The 24,939-nt window shown below is 41.8% G+C and overlaps 1 protein-coding gene across 3 annotated transcripts in view; it reads left to right on the top strand.

Moving 5' to 3' along the window:
* Positions 1–24,939, top strand: part of FGF1 (fibroblast growth factor 1) — a 100,255-nt gene that overhangs the window by 15,400 nt on the left and 59,916 nt on the right. The window contains exon 1 of one of the 3 annotated variants that reach the window (XM_084838787.1): positions 21,884–22,101. The exons of the other annotated variants lie outside the window; for them this stretch is intronic. The gene's annotated coding sequence lies outside the window, so the exon portion shown is untranslated. Of the gene's footprint in view, positions 1–21,883; positions 22,102–24,939 lie in introns of those variants that run through there. 3 annotated transcript variants of the gene reach the window in all.

The following is a 24,939-nucleotide window of genomic DNA, read 5'->3' on the forward strand; positions in this document are numbered from 1 at the left end:
TGTTTGAATGTCTATTTTACATGCTTTTCAGAAGTTAACGGAGGGAGCAATCCTATGGCCACTAGACAGTGGCTAGACGGCCATAGGATATCTGGTTTTCTGGGAACCAACCTCCCCCCACTTCCATGCTGCCTCGCAGGCAGCGCAGAACAGCCCCATGCTCACAAGATGAGTGCAGAGCGACCAAAAAGGGGCATTCCGGCGGGTGTTCCGGGGTGGAGAGGGCGGAAATGCCTGTACAACACGTCCAATGTGTCATACAGAAGCCTCCTCGCCTGCTCAGCCCTCCTGCAGCTAGACAATCCTGTGGCTAGACAACCACAATCAGCTGTCTAACTGAAAATGCAGGGCAGGAGAAGCACAGAGGGAACAATCCCCTCTGTGCTTCTCCTCCCTGCATTGGATAGGCAGTCGCCTCCGAGTTCGGAGGCGGCCGCCTATCTGAATAGGATTGCACCCTAAGTTGTATGATTTTTACACTTCAGTGGTTCATGTTTTGGCAAGGGTATGATGAAAAATGCATTCTGTGTGGTTAGGTCATTTCCATTGAATGATAAATTTACAACCCTTTGAAGGAAGCTACCTTCCCATTCTACTGCAACAGTTCTAAATCCAAAGGATAATAACCAACCAACCATCACCACCCCAGTAAGTCCTGAAATATTTCAGCTCCGACTATACCCTTATCTGGACAGAGATAGCCTAGCTACAGTTGCCCATGCTCTGATAACCTCTCGTCTGGACTACTGCAATGTGTTATATGTGGGGCTGGTGCGGAAACTTCAGCTGGTCCAAAACAAGACAGTGAGATTGTTAACAGGGACTGGCCAATGAGATCACATTACGCCAGTACTTTTCCAGTTGCACTGGCTGCCAGTCCATGTCCAGCCTGATTCAAAGTGCTGCTATTAACATTCAAAGCTCTAAACGGCTTGGGGCCAGGTTATCTGAAGGATTATGCCTCCTCCCATATGTACTTGCCCAGACCCTAAGATCATCTTCAGGGGTCCTTCTCTGGGAGCCCCTGTCAAAGGAAGTAAGGTGGGTGGCTACCAAGAATAGAGTATTTTTCTGCCTATTCCCTCTATAAAGCTAAACATACGATTTTGCTAATTTAGGACAGGCCTTGTTGTGACTGGCAAGAGAACTAGTACATTTCTCAGGAGCCCCTCTTAAAATAGAATAATGGCCCCTGGAGGAAATAGCTTTCCACACTCACTATTGCTCCATCCTTACCACCATTTCATTCCCAAATTGGCAATGCAAACAAATTGTGGACCCACCTATAGAAACAGCAATGAGGTATCTCTTATAATCTTTCAAAGATTGTTCCAGATAATGGTTATTCAAACAAATTAAAACAAAGAATGCATATCTACTGAGTCCTGTGGCAGCTGTCTTGAATTCATAAGCAGTTTTATGAGTTGCATCCATAGTGAGTACAAGTTCAATTTCCTTAACTACATTCATAACAGCATGCTTGTATGCAAAGTCCATGACATCATCAGTGTTAAGAATAAGTAGATCCTTCTATCTTACAAGGAGTTACCAAGAATTGAGCCCATACTATTGTGCTTCCTTGAAAAAAAGATATTGTCAATGCCCCAAGCAGTTTCATTTAAGTCAAGGGATGGCACTCATTGTTACATAAGAAACTGCCTTATACTGAGTCAGACCATGGGTCCATCTAGCCCAGTATTGTTGAAACTCACTGGCAGCAGCTCGGCCGAGTTTCAGGCAGGTGTTTCTCCAGCCCTACCAGGAGATGCCAGGGAGTGAACCTGGGACTTTCTGCATGGAAAGCAGGTGCTCTACCACTGACCACAGCCCCTCCACTTTTTTGCAGATGAAAGGCCAAATGATCCAGTAAGATGAACATTCTTTGAACTTCCTTTAGCTTGTCAGCCTGAATGAGGGCATCTTCCTATGGTCTGTTTTTGAACTTGGGTATGAAACCAGAACACAAAACACACACCTGTGGGAATCTTCTTCTATGGTCCATCTAACCCAGTGAACTCAGGCACCTATCTTTTCTCAGCCCAACTGTGTGAGATCCTCTTACCTGGATTGAGTCAGCAACCTTCTGCATGCAAAGCTTATGTGCTCTATAACTGAAGTTGGCCCCCTCTCCAAAAGGATCCATTCCTCTTTTCCTGGTCTCTCATACACACCATGCAAACCAGCTATGTCCATCCCTTCCACCACACTTGCTTCTTTAAATGTGAGTGATGGCTGGGGAAAAATCAGTTCTGCTGTTCACATGCATTTTAAAGGAATACCCTTAAAAAAAATAAGCATACGTTTTTCACATCTGATGTAGCACATGAACTTTGCATGAGGGTATTGTACTATAACAAAAGCAAATTAATATGAAGCAGCCTTAGGAGACATTACATGAGATGAGCAGCTGTCTCCAGCTTGTTCTTCCTCTAGTCCCCAGCATCTCTGGTAATGATTGGTAACAGAAACATGTAATGTGGCATTATCGCATTCAGCATTTGCCCACTTAAGTTCATTAGTTGCTGCTTGCAGGAAGTGGGGAAATGCTGACTGTAATGATGCCATAGAGGGAAGAGCCATGATAGAGCACATGCTTTGCATGCAGATGGTCCCAGGTTCCTTCCCCAGCATCTCCAGGTAGAGCTGGGAAAGACTCCTGTCTGAAACCCTGGAGAGCCACTGTCAGTCAGTGTAGACAATATTGAACTGACACAGCTCAATATAGTCTGACTCAGTAGAAGGCAGCTTCTTGTGCCCATGGGATGTTATTTGTTTTACCAAACATATTTGGGAGACAAAGTGTAGGGAGGGTCAGGAGCCATATGGCTCCCCATAATCTAGGCCCTTTCAGAGAGACAAATACCCATATAGGACTGACTGCCCTTGATATTTAAACAACACTTAAATAATTCAAGATCCCCCCTCCCCGCTACACACACATACGAAATCACAATGTCAAACAAATGATTAACAAAAACATGTTGTATGATGTAGAATGAATCCACAGGGAACATATGTGCTATAGCGGCTGGTATTACAGTATAATTTCCATTGGGTGGGAAACAAGCATATCAGGAGAAAAACTGTTTTCTCTTGGCTCTGGTGTGCTATATATGTTGTGAAAGCCTACGGGTACTGGAAAGAGTTTTAGGAGAGTGCCATTTATGCCAGATGCAGTAACTCCTTAAATAAATGAGATATACACCCAGAGGCCTGACTCTTTCTGGTAATAAAGATCTTATGTCATGTTGTACTACAGATGGGTGTTAGTTCATCAGGGGTTTTGGGTTACAGTGCAAATTTGGTTAGTTAGTGTTATGACCTCTGCAGTATCACTGGACCAAATGGATTTATGTGGGCTGATTCTCCTGTTACTTCTTAAAGATATGAGCATACTCTTGCAGGGCACACTTCTGAATGAAAATATGTGACAGTTCGAAGTGAATATGCCAAGGATGAGCAGAATGTAGATCTCCAGATGTTTTGGACTTCAATTTCCCGCATTCCTGACCATTGGCCATGCTGGTTGGGGCTTCTGGAGATCTACATTTTGCCCACCCTCGCAATATACAACCCCTGCCTTTCCCAACCTGGTGCCCTCCAGATGTTTTGGACTTCAGTGCCCATCAGCCCCAGCCAGCATGGCCAATGGCCAGGAATGCTAGGGGTTGTAGTAAAAAAAACATCTGGAGGGCACCAGGTTGGAGAAGGCTGTACTTGCAGATATTAATTTTATTGGCTTACTTGCGCATTCATGTGAGCGGGGTAACATTAACAATAGGTACTGACTGTAAGGAATGGCAATCTTTTGGGAAAGCAAGATCTGAATGGGTAACTTCAACTTGAAAGAAAAATATTTAATACTTAATGTATGTTTATTATTTTAAGTAGTATTTAGCCCCATACATGCCAAGTCAAACCTACAATCAAGTAATAATAATAAAGTAATCAAGATGGTATATAAAAGGCTCCCAAGGAGTGAGCAAACTCTTGCTTTTATGGGAATCTTAGTTCAATAAAAGCTGACCCCTTCTTTTGTCCAGTCATGTGATAGCCTCTATTTCAGATGTCAGTAGTCTAGCTAGTAAATCAGGAAATTATTTAGAGAGGTGGGATTTTTACTATTGTTGGTGGCCGTGTAGACAGGCTAAGAGATATTGGCAACAAGTGTCAGTATCAGTTAATACAATTCTGGGGGGGAAGTTAACTCCTGACACTAAGGGTTTTTTAGTCAACAAACTTTGAAGGGCCAATAGATGAAAAGGAAATATTCCCTTATCACATGGTTGTTGCCAATACAAAGCATTGCTAAACGAATCAAATCCCAAGAATAAGAGAGTGGTCTATTAAGCTATGGTTTTTGCAGTTCTAAATAAATTAATTTGGATTAATAGAGCTAGTTAGGGAAGACGAGACTCTGCCAAGTTTGAGCAACAATGGAAGTGGTTTAAACAATTCTGGAACTGTCACCAAATCTTAAGCTTGGCAACACAATTTTGTTGGTATCAGGAAGAGGAAATGTTGGTATAAGCTAGCTGTGTAGCATGTTGTTGCTGTTGTTGTTATAGATCTCTTTTTCCTTTGGAACATTTAATTTTTAAAATCTATTTAAAAATGTGCAAAAAAACTACTTAGTGGCTGAACCTGCCTTCCTAATGACTCTAAACTTATATCGTAAAAGGCCCAGCCAGTTGGAACCAATTAGCCTATTATTAAAAGGAGCTTAGGTTTTTGGATGCGAATTGGAAAACAAGAAGGTGAGATAAGCCCATTCAGGCATCCTGGAGTGGTGTCAATTTGCCAGATGCTCTAGGGGACACTGTTGAGCTACATCAGAATATAAGGGTTTGTCACAGGGGCACCGAGAAAGGAAACCCATATGGTGGGCCGACAAGCACCTTATGCCTGAGGCCCCACTGAAACAAACAACTTGTTTCTCTGAATCCATCCAATATGCCTTGTGCAAACCATTTGGCTCATGGCTGCTTGTTCTCATAACAAAATAGCTTCATACACATTTATATACAGTAGCTATATACAGTAGCTTCATACACATTTATATACAGCAGACACTCAGCTTTCTGTTACTCCTGGAGGTCACTGAGCATTCTCAGTCCTCACTGGACAGTTTTGGGGTTGTTGCTTTTTGTCCCTTTTGTTTTTTACATATTGTACATCTGCATACCTCAAGAGTTTACCTGGGCATGCTGATTTATCTCCTGTTTTGTCTCCAATCCTGTTGGCATTCAACTACCTGAATTCACAAACAGAAGGAATGATACTGGAACTCACTGAAGATGCTTCCAAACTGACAGCTCCTAGTGCTACCAATCAAAATACATTGTGCAGCTATTCCCTCCTTAACATATCTTCTGGGGTAAGAAAAAAGGCAGGAGAAGTGGTGGGAAAACACAGGAAGGCTAAAATGGAATACAACATTGTCTGGATCCCCTGTAAAATTACATGAATGATGCAGAGCAATTGCATGCTAAAAACCACATCTGGAAGTACCTTGAGAGTTCCAAACAGAAATAGATGTGACAATTGGCAGTTGGAGTGAGATAGTGTGTGACCAGGGAGAAATGTAAATAGCACCCTGTAGATATTGTAATGTTTAATCTATATCATAGAATCATAGAATAGTAGGGTTGGAAGGGGCCTACAAGGCCATCGAGTCCAACCCCCTGCTCAATGCAGGAATCCAAGTCAGAGCATCCCTGACAAATGGCTGTCCAGCCTCGTCTTGAAGGCCTCCAGTGTGGGAGAGCCCACCACCTCCCCAGGTAATTGGTTCCATTGCCGTATTGCTCTGACACTCAGGAAGTTTTTCCTGATGTTCAGTCGGAATCTGGCTTCCTGTAACTTGAGCCCATTATTCCGTGTCCTGCACTCTGGGATGATCAAGAAGAGATCCTGGCCTTCTTCTCTGTGACAACCTTTCAAGTACTTGAAGAGTGCTATCATATCTCCCCTCAGTCTTCTCTTCTCAAGGCTAAACATGCCCAGTTCTTTCAGTCTCTCTTCATAGGGCTTTGTTTCCAGTCCCCTGATCATCTTTGTTGCCCTCCTTTGAACCCTCTCCAGCTTGTCTGCATCCTTCTTAAAGTGTGGTGCCCAGAACTGGACACAGTACTCCAGATGAGGCCTAACCAGTGCTGAGTAGAGGGGAACTAGTACTTCCCGGGATTTGGAAGCGATGCTTCTATGAATGCAGCCCAAAATAGCATTTGCCTTTTTTGCAGCCACATCACATTGTTGGCTCATATTCAGCTTGTGATCGATGACAATTCCAAGATCCTTCTCGCTCGTAGTGTGGTTGAGCCACGTATCCCCCATCTTGTAACTGTGCATTTGGTTTCTTTTTCCTAGGTGCAGAACTTGGCATTTGTCCCTATTAAATGCCATTCTGTTGTTTTCTGCCCAGCACTCCAGTCTATCCAGATCACTTTGAATTTTGTTTCTGTCTTCCAAAGTATTAGCTATCCCGCCCAATTTTGTGTCATCTGCAAATTTGATCAGCATTCCCTGCACCTCCTCCTCCAAGTCATTAATAAAAATATTGAAGAGCACTGGGCCCAGGACTGAGCCCTGCGGTACCCCACTCGTTACCTCTCCCCAGCTTGAGAAGGTCCCATTGATAAGCACTCTTTGAGTCCGATTCTGTAGCCAACTGTGGATCCACCGGATCGTTGTTTCATCTAGCCCACTTCGAGCAAGTTTGCTCATCAGGATATCATGGGGCACTTTGTCGAAAGCTTTGCTGAAGTCGAGGTATATGATGTCTACAGCATTCCCACGGTCTACAAGGGAGGTGACTTGATCAAAAAATGAGATCAGATTTGTCTGGCAGGACTTGTTTTTGACAAATCCATGTTGGCTTCGAGTAATCACGGCATTGTTGTCAAGGTGCTTCCAGATGGATTGCTTTATGATCTGCTCCAGAATTTTCCCAGGGATTGATGTCAGACTGACTGGTCTGTAGTTCCCAGGTTCCTCCTTTTTACCCTTTTTGAAGATAGGGACAACGTTAGCCCTCCTCCAGTCATCTGGCACTTCCCCGGTCCTCCATGATTTCTCAAAGAGAATAGACAGCGGTTCTGAGAGTTCTTCTGCCAGTTCCTTTATGACTCTAGGATGCAGTTCATCTGGCCCTGGAGATTTGAACTCATTCAAAGTAATGAGGTGTTCCTTGACCATATGCCTGTCGATCTCAAGCTGCAATCCTGCCCCTTCAGCCTGTACTTCGCCTTTGCCAGGGGGGTCATAGACCCTCTTTTGGGAGAAGACTGAGCCAAAGTAGGAATTGAGCACCTCTGTATATAACTTATACTCTATATATAATATAATCTATAAATAAAACCTTTGTTTATGAAGTTACTGTCTTCACAAGAGTAATACTTGAACAATAACACAACATGGTACCATATGCTGGTGGTTAGTGAAGAGGTGAACCTATCACCCACAGCTATATCTCTGGTGAATATCATACAAAATATTATGCAATAGCTACACATTTTCGCCTGAGCTGAACTACAGGTAAGTGTAATGGGGAGGAGCAAATGAGAAGGCAAGGACAGAAGACCTGTTGCTAAGAAAAAAAAAAATGCAGTGTTTTCAAGTGCAAACAAAAATAGTGAAAATGTTAACATAGAATGTCTTCGACTTTAAAGCCCCACCCATTTATTTATGAGAACTTCTATTCAGGCTTCCTTTCTGTTCAGTGTAAAAACACAAAATAATAATAGAAAATTGTATGATAACCTAGATAAAACACATTGCAGATTTCATTTCCTATGCTAAACTATGGAATAAAACATTCCTTTTCAAAAATACCCAGTCTTGCCCTTCACTAAACTGGATTATATTATTAAACTTACACTGTAATTATATTCCAAATTTCATGTAACCTCTCATACATAGAAAGGATCAAATTCTTTTAACATTTTAGCTTTCATTATTAATTTGCATCACAATCCTATGCACATTTACAGGGAAGGAAGTCTGGGGGGAGGGGGTGTTACTCCCAGGTAAGTGCATATGGGATTGCAGCCCCAAACTGCCATCTTTTAAGGCAAAGGCTGCATTCTTGTGTATTACTACCCAGAAGTAAGCCCCATTGGGTAGACTTACTTCAGCGTAAACATGTAGAGAATTAGGCTGTTAGGAAGCTGCCTTATACCAAATTAGACCATTGGTCCATCTAGCTCAGTGGTGTCTACACTTACTGGCAGCAGCTCTCCAGGTTTCAGACAGGAATCTTTCTCAGTCATATTCATTAGATGCCAGAGATTGATCCTGGGACCTTCTGCATGTAAAGCATGTGATCTACCACTGAACTACAGTTCTGCTGTAGCTGTCAAAAGATCCAACATGGTGAGATTCTCACAGGTCATACTAAATCCACCTGAAGGGTTGGTTCCAGAATCTGCCTTCTGCGAGATTAAGGGCTCTGCTCATGGAAAGTTCCTCCACATGATTTGGGGGGATCTCCCCCCCACCGCGCACACACACACACACCGTACCTCTACCCATTCAGAAGGGTCTCCTGACTCTCTGTGTAGTATTTTCAGGGAGATGGATGGGCTGCTGTGGGAAGCAGGGGATGGGGAAATTCACTTCTACCAGTGCAGTTGATCCTGCATAAATCTGGATCCAACCTTTTGTGTATATGCTCTTGGGAGCAAGCTCCCATAGCAATTATCCCTACATTGAAATACTGATTTTAGTAATCCATATATACTTAGAAGCTTCTTCCTATATAAATACATGTAATAGCCAATCTACAGGACAATAGTGACTTCTTGTGCATCTTGAAAGATATAGGAAAAATTCAATTAACTGAGACATCCAGATGGCCAGGTGATAAAAGACCTCAAATGGCATTGCATAAAGCAGATGCTTCAGGATCTAAGAAGGAGTTATGCTTGTTTAGTGTCCCTGATTGGTATGTCCTGCATGTAGCTACTGATAATTAGTCCTGAAGTTCTGAACCCATGCTGGTAGTGTTAGAGAAGTTGGTTGGGAATACCAGCTTGCAAGACAACAACATGAACTTTTTGATGTATAAATAGCCTGGGAGCAGCTCTTCTCTGATATGCTGCTGGCCCCATTTTGCCAACTGTTTTCTCATCTAAGAAAGACTGCTGATCCAGATTATTATACCTCTTCGTTTTATCTCTAAATCTGCATATCATCATCTAGGAATCTCTGGTAACTGTTGCAAGTCATAAGGTTTAATTGATTTTTTAAAATTGTGATATCCATGTGGTCAGTGTTGAACATCTTCTTCTGTGTGTTTGCTGTTCAGCATGGAATCTAGTTGTGGAATCTCAAACAACTAGAGGAACGTTATCAAAATTACGTCTATCACTCCCTGGCATGTGGCTATAGCCAGCACTTTCTGTAGTCAAAATAAACCATGTGTTCTTCCAATTGCCAAATTTCCCACCCACCCCCACCAAGTGTTGCTGTTGTTGTTCAGTCATTAAGTCGTGTCCGACTCTTCGTGACCCTATGTACCATAGCACGCCAGGCCTTCCTGTCCTACGCTCTCTCCTGGAGCGTGCTCAAGTTCATGTTCATTGCATCGGTGATGCTCTCTAGCCATCTCATCCTCTGCCGTCCCCTTCTCCTTTTGCCTTCAATCTTTCCCAGCAGTGAGTCTTCGCATTAGGTGGCCAAAATATTTGAGCTTCAGCTTCAGTATCTGTCCTTCCAATGAACAGTCAGGGTTGATTTCCTTTGACTGATTTGACCTCCTTGCAGTCCAGGGGACTCTTAAGAGTCTTCTCCAGCACCACAGTTCGAAAGCATCAGTTCTTCGGTGCTCAGCCTTCCTTATAGTCCAGCTCTCACAGCCATACATTACTACTGGGAAAACCATAGTTTTGATTATACGAACCTTTGTCAGCAAGGTGATGTCTCTGCTCCTTAATATGCTGTCTAGGTTTGCCATAGCTTTCCTCCCAAGGAGCAGGCGTCTTTTAATTTCATGGCTACAGTCACCGTCTGCGGTGATCTTGGAGCCCAAGAAAATAAAATCTGTCACTTCTTCCATTTCTTCCCATTCTATATGCCAGGAAGTGATGGGGCCAGATGCCATGATCTTAGTAAGTGTATGAAAGCCCCAATATTTACAGCTGGAATAAAGAATGGAAATCAAACATACTTATGCATGTTTTCCTATTTACCTAATTTATTCCATTATTGTTTAATTACATTGTGTCCAGGAACAGGCATTAGGGTTATTTATTTTCCCCACACAATATGGTTTAAGTCAGTTTAATTCAGGGTTTATTCTAAGCACTTTTTCAACTGCACAAGAAGCCAGTGCAGCCACCCCATCCCCAATTCATGAGCACCTCTCAACATTTTTCTAATGGGAAAAAAATATGAAAGAGGGAAGAGTAAATGAGAAATCAAGGGAAAGAGAGACAGGAATGAAATATGGAAGGAAGGGAGGGAGGGAGGGAGGGAGGGAGGGAAGGAAGGAAGGAAGGAAGGAAGGAAGGGAAAAATAAGAGAAAGGAATATGAAGGTGCCTTGCAAAGAATGGGTGAGATTGTCTTCCCTTACTAAAATATAGTTGAGGACTGAAATGTCCTCCCCTCAAAAAGTATAACCGAGGGGCTGAGAACCTTCTCCTCTGATTATAATTGTGGTAACTAGAATTTATCCTTTCACAAGATGGTTGTTGTCCTGAAAAATATGTTGAAGGTTCTGTATGGTGTACTAGGGATAATAGGTTCTAAAGCTGTCACAGAAAAGAGGCTCCTCAAAAAATGGCAGTTCAAAAACCACATAGCTGCAAAGCTACCCTTAACCTTCAAATCTCTTGTAAGGGCTTGGGAGCAATTGGTGCAACAGGAAGATAAGGTCTGACTTTAACACAAAGAGATCTAATTTTCATGTTATATGGTAAAACATTTGGGAATTCATCCACCAGGAATTTAGAATCTTCTAAATTCATCTTTTAGAAGCCAGGCACTTTACTATAAGAGGTGGGGGGGACTTTGAGTTAAGAGACAGGAGTGTTCCCTCTATTAAAGAAACAAAATAGACAGACACTACTGCGATGTAGCAAGAATGCCATGTCTTATCGACAAAGGTCTCTGGAAATGGACAAACTAACTTTCTCTCTCTCTCTCTCTCTCTCACACACACACACACACACACACTCTGGCCTTAATTGTGTCTGGACGTCTTAAGCTTTTTGGCCAAGTTCACTCTGTAAGGCCTGTCTCAGTCTGGGAGTCTTTCTGATAGTTATTGTCTCCTGAACAGCCTGTGTGGAACTGAATCTTCTGGAAGTCCTTTCATATGATATAAGTGTTCTTCAAGGATTTTACAGTTTTTTGGAAAGGTGAACGACTAATACTGACAAACAGGAACAACAAGACCGCAAAGGACCCTGGGAAATGGAGCATCTTGGACAATCCTATCACAGTGAAAAGTATTAAAGCATTTCTACTGGCCCCATCACTCCCTGCCATATAGAAGGGGAAGAAAAGGAAGCAGTGACAGATTTTATTTTCTTGGGCTCCAAGATCACCGCAGACAGTGACTGTAGCCATGAAATTAAAAGACACTCCTTGGGAGGAAAGCTATGGCAAACCTAGACAGCATAGTAAGAAGCAGAGACATCACCTTGCCAACAAAGGTCCGTATAATCAAAGCTATGGTTTTCCCAGTAGTAACGTATGGCTGTGAGAGCTGGACTATAAGGAAGCCTGACCACCGAAGAATTGATGCTTTCGAACTGTGGTGCTGGAGAAGACACTTACGAGTCCCCTGGACTGCAAGGAGGCCAAATCAGTCAATCCTGAAGGAAATCAACCCTGAGTGCTCATTGGAAGGACAGATACTGAAGCTGAAGCTCAAATATTTTGTCCACCTAAAGCGAAGAGAAAACTCCCTGGAAAAGACCCTGATGCTGGGAAAGATTGAAGGCAAAAGGAGAAGAGGACGGCAGAGGATGAGATGGCTAGTTAGCATCACTGATGCAATGAATATGAACTTGAGCACACTCCGGGAGAGAGCGTAGGACAGGAAGGCCTGGTGTGCTATGGTCCATGGGGTCACGAAGAGTCGGACACGACTTAACGAATGAACAACAACAACTGTCATCCTTGACATCTATGGAAACCACACAGGTTTCCTCTACAGGAAAAACAATATCCAAGGCCAATGAAAAACTAGCAGGCAAAGTTGTCGCCCTTCTCCTGCACACTTAGGGAGATGCAAAGAAACAGACTCCCGAGTGCATAATTTCTGTCAAGAGTAGTTGTGAGTAAGTTAGCATCTGTTTTTTCCTATAACAGAATTGGTACATAGGACTGAAATGAACTTTCGGGGTAGCATCCAATGTTAGTCCTATGTAGATCCAACCCACTGAAATGAATGCTGGCTGGGGAATGCTAGGAGTTGTAGGACTTTTTTCTGTCTGAACATGCTTAGGATTGTGCCTTAAAACACCTTTCCCGTAATGCTTAGAATGTGCCAAAGTGAAGTTTATCAGTAACCTTTACTAATGAATGTCATAGCCTTTCCTCACTTTTTATTCCAATAGTGCCTAAACACTGGGTAGAATGTTATCAAAACAACTAGATAGATATTTGGAAATGTTAGTCCACTGAAGTTCTTTGCTTTTCCTACAGTGAGAGGGCTTTCAGCTTTAACCTTGAGCACCCTCTGCTGGAGAGCTGTTCATTCACAACCAACCAGCACCCACAAACCCATGATCATTATTTTAGGAACTATACAATCACAATCTTCTACTACATCGCAACTGACCTGTGTGCTCAGCAAACTTATTCCACCTGAGACTTGTTGTATCTGCTTAGCTCAGTGTATCCCCAACCCTTTTTGATCCACAAACAATGGTCAAGGTCAAACAAGTAAAGCATGTAGTGGGAATATCATATTTTGCTTTTTCTGCCCATTCTGGAAAAAGAACTCATGCAGGCATACATATTTATTGTGTGAAGAGTGTAATATCAAGTGATGACTTGCATGTGTATATGAGCCATCACCGATCACAGAGCTTTCATGTCACTTGATGTCACTGGACACAATACTTTAACAATGGAGGGAGGCTATTCACCCATTCAACTGGAAGTTGTCAAGTAATCAGATATCCAGTGATGTGTGAATCAGCCCTAAGTTTGTGGAAAGCAAAATGGGATCTTAGGTTCAAGAAATAAAAATTAAATCGCAGAGTGATGCTTTTCTTCCCTGTATGTCTCATTTCTGAATGTAAAAGCATTGGCACATCCTTCATAACGGAAGAACTCTTAGAACCAATTCACCCTTGTTTACATTTTGAACACAGGTGCAAAACCTACCCAAGTTTAAACATAAAAATACATGCAAATATAAGTTTAAATAGCAAAATGCACAGAGCACCTGCATTTAAATGGGTGACCTTCCCTGCAAATACACAGAAGCAGCAACTGGGGAAGCATAAGGCCTCACTTCCATGTTTATGGCAAGTAAATCAAGCCATTTAATTGTGCATGAGCCATTCACAATGGTATGCACTTCATATATATTTTACCATTTAAACTTGGGGTACATTTTACCTTTGAAAAGTAAAGTATGAATTGTCCCTTAAATGCTAGGTGGCATGGACCAACTCAGGTGGGGTTTTCAGAAATACACATATAAGCAATTTAGGAGCTGATGCCTCTCTCTTCGGTAAGAGCATGTATTACCTCTTACACTTTTAGACCGCATCTTGGCAAAAGCCCTCCCTCTCTGGGATTTTTCTCCCTCTCTCATAATACCTGAACCCGGGGTCATCCCATGAAGGTGATCAGTGGGAGATTCAGGACAGATAAAAGGAAGTACAGCACATAGTTAAGCCATGGAATTCACTACCACAAGACGTAGCGATAGCCACCAATCTGAATGGCTTTAAAAGAGGATTAGACAAATTCCTGGAGGAGAAGGCTATCAATGACTACAAGTCCTGATGCCTCTGTGCTACCTCCAGTAAGCAGAGGTAGTAAACCTACATACACCAGTTGCTGGGGAACAAGGGTGGGAGGGTGCTGTTGCACTCATGTCCTGCTTGTGGGTTCCTGGTCAACAACTGATTGGTCACTGTGTGAACAGAATGCTGGACTAGATGGGCCATTGGTCTGATCCAGCAGGGCTCTTCTTATGGACTTATGTTCTTATTAAGATAGGTGGGTGCGGCAGTGCAACATTTTGCAATCTGCTTTTTGCTGTGTGTGAAGTAGCTTGAGTTGTTGTTTGACAGGTGTTTAGATGAGGCCTTGGAATGTAAGGGTTTCATTTTAATTATGTTCTCAGCAGTAAAGGCCTTTTTTTGTGATCACACATTTTCACTGTTGAACTATACTGCAGTAAGTGTGCACTGAAGTTCTCAGTTAAATTGATGATCAACTCTTGAGCATTCCTGTTGGGTCTCTTGGGAGCTAGACATACAACCTCTAGGAAGTTCTAGATTGTCATCACAGTCTCACAGGTTCTCAAACCTCATGGACAGAGATAGATAAAGAGTCTACAAGTATCCAGTGCAACGTTCAGGAGGATTTTGTGCAGAAAAGAGCACCCCCACTGGAGAGGGACAGAACAGTAATTTCAATGTGATATTTTACACAGTATAAGAAGAGGTTAGTCCAATGGTCTGTGGTTTTAGGTTCACATAGCTTTACACATGTAACTTACATGCATTTTTCTTTTTTTCTGCTAGTAAAAAATAAGAACTTATGGGCTAACTACACGTTACATACAAACATGTAACAAACACCTTTTTAAAGAAAAACATCTGGGGGGAAGGGGATGCTTAACCTTTCCCTGCACACTATTTCTGTTTTGTTTTCAGCATTACACTTATTTCTATGTATAACTTGTATATGGGGGAATAGAGCACTGCATATAGTCATGCAAGCAGATTTCTATTCCCAGAATAGTCTTTTTCATAACTGAAAAGGTGCATCTATTCACAGGTTTCAATTATAAACACACCAAGAGTTTTGTTTTTTGTGTTTTTTTTGCGGAAGGCCTGGGCTAAAGGTTCTGGCGACTCAAGCTTATAATTTTGTCCAGTGTTAGGGCAGTGAGAACCCTTCATTTACTCCTTTGCTTTTTTGTAGTTGTTTTTGTTTTGCTGAGAGCATCAGGGAAGGGGTCGCTCAGGCTGCTGGAAAAAACCCCCATCTTGTGGCCTGCTAAAAGAAAACCAGAAAGCACTGACATCTCTTAAAGCAGACCACTAGCTGTTTTTTGAGTTAGTGTGGGAGCATTGTTACCATAAATACTCCCTCCCCATTCATGCATAGATTTTTCCAATAGTTTAGCTTGCAGAATACGACCCCTTCCCAGAACCTTCCTTCCTGAACTGTTCTTTAAAGTCACACCAGTTAAAAATCAGGGATTTGGCACCAGAGCTTTCTAATGGGAAAATAGGATTGGGAAGGTTGGAAATTGTGCATGGGACCAGGGTGGATAAAAATTGGTGTTTGCTTCTTCTTTATGAATAAAAATAATACTTCAAAAATGTTTAAATTCAGTTTTTAAAATTTTAAACATTTTTTTTAATTGTAAAAATGAAGTTTATCTTAAAGAACAATTTGGTTAATATTAAATAATCTGAATAACAGCATGTTAGCCCTAAAGTTAGTTTCTTAACTGAATCAGTGTCTCTACCAGATACACCAAGTTAAAGGAGGCCTTTCTATGTAAATGAAGAACCTATTTGATCATTCCTCAAATATCAATATTTATACTCAACCTACAAAACACAGGCATTTCATTTTCACCTCATGAAAATGCACTGCCCTACTCAGCCCAGTAACTATCAGACTTTACTTCTAGCTACCAGTTATGGGCATTTCATTTTAGTTTGCTACTTTGTTTTTGTGAGGGTGGGACTGGGCCAGTGCAGAGAAAAGCACAAAGGAGCAACACTAGAAAAGAGAAGAGAAGACAAACTTGTCCAGAGGGCAGATTCGTATATTCCCATACTTAACTCCTCAATCTGTCATGGTTCAATGAAAGACTATATAGGGGACTATTTTAAAGACATTCCCCCTATAAGTAAAAAAGGAAAGCATGCAAAATGTATATGATGAAATCCAACTAACGTCTGTCTGCCGAAGGAAGGCTTCATCATCGGAACGTGGAGGGGCACAATTTACCCTCCCCCTGCAGCCCGTATGCTCCCCCATTTGTTCAGGAGGGCTGGAGGACCATCTGGAGGAGATCTTTGGGGTTATTCAGGGGTTGAGGGGAGAGTTCCATTGTATGAGCAGAAGCTGGCTCATGTGACATTGGATATAAACCACAGAGAGCAACAACGAGATGCAAGGACAGGTTGTAAGAATGAAATTAAGACAAATTTGTCTTCTCTGTGTAAACAATACTATATTTAATTGTAAATTAACATGGTTTAGTGGTCAGATTTGCACCATTGTTTAGGAAATGAAGAAACATAAATGGGAAACTTGATATAAATCAAATAAGTCTTTTTTCTTGCTGATTTTAATATTGATTGGAACCATCGATTTAAGTTGCTTTGATTTAAACGTGCCTTCCCCAACCTGGTGCCTTCCAGATATGTTGGACTACAACACCTATCATCCCAAGCCATGCTGGCTGGATATGATGGGAGTTATAGTCCAAAACATCTGGAGGCTGCTGGGTTACACCAATGAAATTTGCATTGCATATTAACGACAGACAATGACAAGAAAATCCAATCTTTACAAAAACTCACAAATCTCAGCTGAGACCATACTTCAAAAAAAAAAAATGATGCTGGAAAACTAAAGGTGCATTAATGCACCTTCTGGGAAGTCATTTCATTGCAGAAAAGTCCCTGTTTTGCCCCCAACTGATCCAGTTGCTTTCATTGTGGGAAATCTCATCAGGGTGTGTCCAGCAAATTAATAAACACAAAAGGGAATTTATATAGGGAGAGTCAGTCTGAGATGTGTGGATCCTAGGGTGTGAAGGGCTTTAAGGCTGACCTCAACATTTGAACTGACTTCAAAAGCTCATTGGCGGCCAGGGCACGTGCCACAAGCCTATTTGAATATGCTCCCACCTGCCCACACCTTTTAAAAGGCAGTCAGCAGCATCGTGCACCATTGGATGCTTCCAAATCATCTTCAAACATACTTCGGTAGAGTATGTTATTTTAGTTAACCCTAGGAATTATAAATGCATGGATGAGATAGCAAACATACACACACACGATGCAAGAAATGAAGGATTTCCCCATTGACTCTCCCAGAGCCAAATCAGGCAATAAAATGTGGCTAGACACAAAGTTTTCTGTGTCACAGATTGCTATGACTTGCAAACTGGTCAGTGTCAGCAGGGTCCAAGCATAACTTAATTGGGCCCAGTACAAACCTGTAACATGGGCCCACTCGTACCACGATCCCATCCCATACATACAATCTCATGAATCATGAAATGTAAGTTTATATTTTAATTCTGAAATTACAGTTCCTGCATTTAGGAAATTACATCATGGCTCACAGTGGGGCTTTTCTGCATGCCCCCAAACATGTTGTTTGCGCTCCTCTAGCACTGCTTCTCTGATTGGCTCCAGCAAATCTCACAAGATTTGGACAATAGATAGGTACAAGGAAATAAGCTTCCATAAATATTCTCAAGCATGTTCTACAATTAAGCCTCAATATTCCCCTCAGAATGATGGGGTTACAGACTGGGCTGGGGTTCCTAATCTCTGAACCCAGGACAGTGTAGCCTTCCCCACAATGCTTAGGCCGTAAGTGTCACAGACAAAATCCAAGGCTGGATCTCCCATTAGTCTCAAGATGGAGTTCAGGGAAAACTCGATTGTTTTCATTTGGCTTACCTTGGACATTGGATGAGTTTTACATACACAAATAGTTTTGGAATAGACTCTATGTGTGCACAGCAGCAAAATCTTTGAGATGGAACATGTCCCAAAGTTCCAGATTCTGGTGTCAGTGGACAGGGCCTAACTGTGAGTGGCCTGTTTGCTGACCATAAACAACTGGGCATTTGTATTTTAAGGCCCAAATACGCAAAGAATGAGACAGAGGAAAAAGGACAGAATGGTATCTATAAATGGCATAGTGAAATAAACGTATTAAATGCCTCGCCATGGTCCAGGGCTGATTTGTTGTTTTTGCATTGGTCTATTTTTTATTTTATTTTTTGCAATATGGAGCAGGAGGAAATGGCTAACTACTTCTGTAGGAGGTGGTTCAGGACAGGATCTTTCTCCTAAGGAAGCCACACCTGCAGCAAGACACTAAACAAACCTGAGCTTTATTGTTTTTGTGGTCTGACATTTAGGCCTGTGTCATACAAAAAAATGAAAGAGGAGGTGGAGAAGAGGAAGGTGGTATGAATATCTGGCCCCATTTAACCTCACAAAGCTGTCAATAAGAAGTAAAATATTTTGTATTCCCATAATGCTTCCTTACCGGTCTTTTCTCAATAATTAAACCTAGACCTAAAATGTATTCAAATCATGTTGGCAATATTTCTCTGTGACATTTTCTGTATCATATTAAATACCCAGTAAAAAAAAAGGTTAAAATCCAAATCAGTAGTATCAAAATGTCATAATTATTCATGAACACAGACAATAATAACCAAGTGACAATGGTGGTGGTGTGGTATCTGGAGGGTAGGAGGACCCACTTAACAATGTGGGATAGGGTATGGAGGCTTCTGGAGGAAGGAGGCACACAAAATTGGCCTGGATCTAAGGAATTTCACAGAAGGAAACTTTCCTGTTCCTTTCTCCCTCCAGAAGCCTTCTCCCCTTTGCCCTCATGCCACATTGTTCAAGAGACCCCCCCACACACACACACACATAGTGCCTCAGCAGCCCCCCGTCAGGCTACAGAGGGGAGTAAGGGATAGGAAACTTTACTTCTATAAACTTCCTCAAATTAATTTACTTTAGGATCCAGCCCAGTGTATCTAGTGAAATATCCAAAAATGTTCATGGAGAAGAAATTTTTGTTTAAGCAAAATTGAATTATTCCTCTACCTAAACATTTTTATCTTATTTATTTTATTTTAATTTAATAAATAAAAAAATCTATTTATAAAAATATTTATAAACCACCTTTTGGCCCTAACACAGCCCTGTGTTAGCCTTGTACACAAACAGAACATTACAACAAATTTAAACACAATCCAGATTAAGAACAGAACTATTTTTTAAAACCCAAGGGAGTGAAATCAACATTGAACTTCGTATTAAAAGCCATTAAAAGCTGGATGGAATAAAAGGGCCAGTCTAACTTCCCTAGGAGGGAATTCCACAATCTGGGTGCTGCCACAGAAAAGGCATCAAAAGCACAGAAAATATTACAGAGATGGGAAATGAAGGCCCAGTGACACAAGCAGCTATACTGTGTGAACTCTATTCAGTACTAGGAGGTACATTAAGACAAACTTGGTGCTGCATTCACCTCCCTCAAGCCAAGTGGCAATCCTGTCAGTTGTATTCCCAGATGTTTTAATTATATGTACATTGAAAACAATTTTTAAGATAGAAATTCAAGATCCCTCAGGCTTGTCTTACGTCAGCCACATGAAGGGAGACAAAAGTGTAACACAAGACAAGGGAAGGGAAGGCATAGGGGAACAAAGGATGAATGTGAGGAAATGATGCTGTTACACATGCCTAGTAGTCATTGTTTTAGTTGGGGATGAAGTTGTGGAGTGGTTGAGACATAACACCAGACCATTATGCCCAAGCCTCAGGCTTTTTGCTCATTTCACCCCTCCTTCCTGCTCCTTCCTTCCCTCATGCATTGCAGTTTCCTCCCCTTTTTCCTGGTTTGAGAAAAACCAATATTCACCTGAACTGGCAAACTATGGCTTGTGCAAATGTGGCTAATCAGAATTGGCCCAGGAAACAGGAATTGAATGAAACTTATATGCAGAGTACATCATGAGAAACGCCGGGTTGGATGAATCACAGGTCGGAATTAAGATTGCCGGGATAATTATCAACAACCTCAGATACGCAGATGATACCACCCTAATGGCAGAAAGCGAAGAGAATCTAAAGAGCCTCTTGTTGAGTGAAAGAGGAGAGTGCAAAAGCTGGTTTGAAACTCAACATTAAAAAAACGAAGATCATGGCATCTGGCCCCATCACTTCCTGGCATATGGAAGGGGAAGAAATGGAAGCAGTGACAGATTTTATTTTCTTGGGCTCCAAGATCACCACAGATGGTGACTGTAGCCATGAAATTAAAAGACGCTTGCTCCTTGGGAGGAAAGCTATGGCAAACCTAGACAGCATAGTGAGAAGCAGATACATCACCTTGCCGACAAAGGTCCGCATAATCAAAGCTATGGTTTTCCCAGTAGTAACGTATGGCTGTGAGAGCTGGACGATAAGGAAGGCTGAGCGCTGAAGAATTGATGCTTTCGAGCTGTGGTGCTGGAGAAGACTCTTACGAGTCCCCTGGACTGCAAGGAGGTCATATCAGTCAATCCTAAAGGAAATCAACTCTGAGTGCTCATTGGAAGGACAGATACTGAAGCTGAAGGTCAGATATTTTGGCCACCTAATGCGAAGAGAAAACTCTCTGGAAAGACCCTGATGCTGGGAAAGATTGAAGGCAAAAGGAGAAGGGGATGGCAGAGGATGAGATGGCTAGATAGCATCACTGATGCTATGGACTTGAGCACGCTCTGGGAGAGCGCAGGACAGGAAGGCCTGGCGTGCTCTGGTCCATGGGGTCATGAAGAGTCGGACACGACTGAACAACAACAACAAGGACTGACCGGGTTCATTCATGAAATGCCAACGTTACATTTGAATCCTTTTTGTCTGTTACGGTAGTAGAGAAGAGTAGTGCTTATCAGTTCTCGACACAAATACATGGCTCACAGATGAAAGTTCAAGAGCAATCCTTCCTTAATTACCAATAATTGTTTGTTGTTGTTGTTGTTGAATTTATATCCTGCCTTTCTGCCAAAGAATGATGCTCAAGCCAGCTACATTTATGTAAATTACATCCTGTGTTTTGGCCATACCAGACGCCTAAGGCAGCTCACAACATAAAATTACCATTGAAATTAGCACATGGTGCATGTTTGTGCATGGGGTGTGTGTGTCTTATATTCCACAACAATGAAGTTGTATAACATGTGCAACAACAGAGCAACAATAAACCAATTATTACAATATTTATTTTATCCCAACCCTAATCCAAGGATCTCAGGGTGGCATACATGGCATCTCTCCTCATTTTATCCTCACAACAACCCTGTGAGGCTGGGAGATAGTGATGGGCCTAAGGTCACCACTTAGCTTTGAGGTTGAGCCAGGGTCCTGAACCTGGATTTCCTCAGTGTAAGTACAGCACTCTAACCACCTTCTCTTATGTTGTGTCGAACTTTCTGGGTTTTCTTTTGATAGCTCCAAATTGATCCATAACAGCCCATGCTGTGGCTTTTAAGTGTTCTCAGGTGCAGAGGCTAAAGTGTGTGTCAGAAGAATAAGATGACTCATTTTGTTGTGGTAGGTCTCTGCCCGCACGTTTGATGTTTTCTGTTGACCGTAATGACCAATGACACTTTCCATTTTAAACAAAAAAGACTCAAGCAATGATAACATCATTTGATGTGGCTTAGTTGGACACATGATTACTCAGAAAACAGGGAAGGGAAGCCAACATTCTTTTGCCCAAGCTCAGTAAGCCATAATTTATTTTTCTTCTAGAGTCCACAGATAATGTAAACTTCTCTCCACTTGAACTCTTGGCCAATCCCAGCTATCATTTTGGTATTAAGTTACTCACTGGGCGTAAATGCTGGAAAGACCAGTTGGCCTGTCTCACCATTTCTTTTTCAATTGTCCACATAGAAGAAACCCGTCAGGCATTTATGAGTTTACACCCTACCGTACATGCTGACAGAGTCCTGAAGCGAAAGGTGTAGTCAGGTTTGATGTTTTTCTCTTGATTGACTAATGAAACAATTGATTCAGTTGACTGCTGCTAGTTCAGGCAATCTGCTAGAGACTTGCCTGGAAAATGCTAAACTCAAGCAGACAATTCATTGGTAGGGACCTTTCTGTGACTCCATTGTCACCAGGTAAGCAAATGCCTTTCATGATTGTGGGGGAAATTATGTTGCTTGATTCCTAGGAGTTCATAGCAGAAACTGGGGTGGAATGCTGGTAAAATGTATTTCACCCCACAGAGGTCAATAATGTTTTGTATAGCTCTTAATATACAAGCCAGCTCTCAATGACTGTTAACACAGCATGAGTTGTCTCTGGCTGAAAGATAGCAGTATTGTGTCTTCTTGGAAGAAGGTATGGAAGAAGCAGCACATGGCTGTTTTAAAAAAAGAGAAATTAAATCCTGCATTCATTGCACTCTCTTAAGGTATTGGTAACAAAATGAGAAATAGTAGGACTATATGAATTAATCCTGAATTTTACAGAGGTGCAGCCTGTTTCACAGTTGGCCCTGTATAGTCTCTTAGCTCTAAATTGACATCAGAAATCTGGAAAATGAGCCAAGGGAGGCAGGTTCTGGCTATATACATGCTTGACTAGGCCCTCTTTACGCTATCCCAAATGAGCCTGAAGTTTAATGTGGTTGAGCAACTCTTGGGGGGGGGGGGTTTACAGCTTAACACAAGCATTCCCCCTTTGTGCCTTAAACTACCTCTCCAGTGCTCTTTGGCACTTCTTGCTCTATTTGTGGTGTTCTATAACCTGGATTCTTCTGCATTATATGCAGCTAAAAATCAGTAAACTAAAAGGATCCCCTCTGCACTCCTTCTGCCCTCTGTTCTTGGCTAGATGCACATTTTTGCATGTCTAGATGCGGCTTCAGGGAGGGGGAGGGAAGGTGCCTGGAGACTGGATAGGAAGCTGTCTAACACAGCTTCTGCGGTCTCTACCCCTCCCTGTCCCATTTTCACTCCCTCCGTGCTCCATGTATGAGCGTGGAGACAGCAGCAGTGTGGAAAGAACTGTGCCAGCTATGAGGGGGAGGAGCAGACACAGCGGTTTCTGGGAACCGAGGTTGGACGACCTCGGTTGCCAGAAACCCTGAAAATCCTATGACTGTCTAGACAGTGTCTAGTAGCCATAGGATTGCTCTCTAAGAATGCGGATCCTGCTTCAGTGTAGACTGCAGATAATCTTTCCACCCGTAAAATTATATTTTTCTGCAATTTTGAGCCAACTGTTCAATCTGTTGTCTTTTTAAGTGTATATATAACAAGTATGTAGTATAATGGTTTTCACTCCTAAGGGCATGACCCACCCACCCCGCCCCAGCCCTAAACACATAGACATGGGGAAATGTTCCATTGAAATGGGGAATGGAAATTACATCCAAGTAAATGCATTTTGGACTACAGTGTATATAAGGGTCTTCATCATTATTGGAATACATATTACAAATGTCTTGATTTTTATTCTGCCTAGATGACCTCCATGGTTTCTTCCAGCTCTATAATTCTATTAACTTACCTGTTTTCAGATGATTGTAGGGTTTGTAAAACAATCTGAAGCCTATAAGAATTAACAAATGAAAAAAAACAAACCATTATCAAATGCTCAATTTCTCTTTGGGGATAAGAAACATATCCTGAGAAATAGATTCCGTGATTTAAAATGATCTTATGTCAGTACACCAAGATTTCCCCTAAAGGCTGTAAATACAATTTATCTGAAACTAGGTACACAAAAAGGGGACGAAGAAGTGAGGAGTTTGACAAAAATCTTTTTTCAATGGAAACATTTTCAAAGGGTTAGGAGCATCTGAGGCATGAGATTCACTGACCAGGTTCGGAAATCAGTGGAGGAAAAGAAGCCAATGTGGCTTCTTTTCCCCGCCCTGTACATGCCACTCACATGCACACCATTTTCCTAATTACCCTCACTGCAATGCGGGTTGCTATATCATCCGAACCCTGTGAGGTGGATGGTGGGGATGGCTTCCAAGAGAGAAGAAACTGACTGTTTAATAACGTATTTTGTTTTACATTTGTTAATTCCTATATGCTTCAGATTGATTTACAAAACCTTTAATCGTCTGAAAACTGGTAAGATAACAGAATGATAGAGCTGGAAGGGATGGTGAAGATCATTTAGGCAGAATAAAAATCAAAAACGAAAACCATATGCTGTAGTGTCCACTTTAGTCCTCCCATGCAATAGACCCCAGACATCTGGTTTGCATTGGGAATTAGTAATTAGAGCCTTTCCACATGAGACAATAAGTATTGCTTAGGCACCTAATGTGGCATTTGTTTAAAAATGCAGACAGGCCACATAGAAAATGTGTCCCCCCAGTAACATTAAAGTTTTTCCTGATTTGAAAGATTGGAACAGATGCAGATTTAAAAACAGATAGCAAAATGGTATAGTCTCTGCTGCCAGTACAGATTAGTGTGTAGATAACAGTTGATTGTTTGGACCATTTGTCTCAACAGTGCGGAACGAAAATTCTAAATAAAATCTTTATAGTATTAAATCCTTTATTAATTTTTTGTGTGGTGTGGCCTTAAAATAAATGGCCCACACAATGGATTTGAATTGCTTTTCAAAAAGGGCATGCAAAGCTTGCTGGCTGCTACTGCAAAAGCAGCCACCTTCCTGACAACATTCTCCTCCCAGATACTTCTCTAGCTGATTTGTAGGGACACCGTCTGAACCAATACTGAGAAAGGTCCTCTGTTTCCCCCAGAAGTGTGGATACAATTTCTGTCCTAACACCTAATCTGACCTTCAAAGACTTCTGTAGTCAGACTGAAATCTGAGAACTGTAAAAGGTCTCTCTGGAAAGAGATAGCTTTCCCCAAATCAGATGTATATCTTAGGCCCAGCATTCTGCTCCAAATTATATTCCCAGAGTGTGCTCAGGTTCATATTCATTGCATCAGTGATGCTATCTAGTCATCTCATCCTCT

The sequence above is a fragment of the Heloderma suspectum genome, chromosome 2, assembly GCF_057233095.1.
Source record: "Heloderma suspectum isolate Gila_16-S chromosome 2, 16-S_ref, whole genome shotgun sequence".
Lineage (NCBI taxonomy): Eukaryota > Metazoa > Chordata > Lepidosauria > Squamata > Helodermatidae > Heloderma > Heloderma suspectum.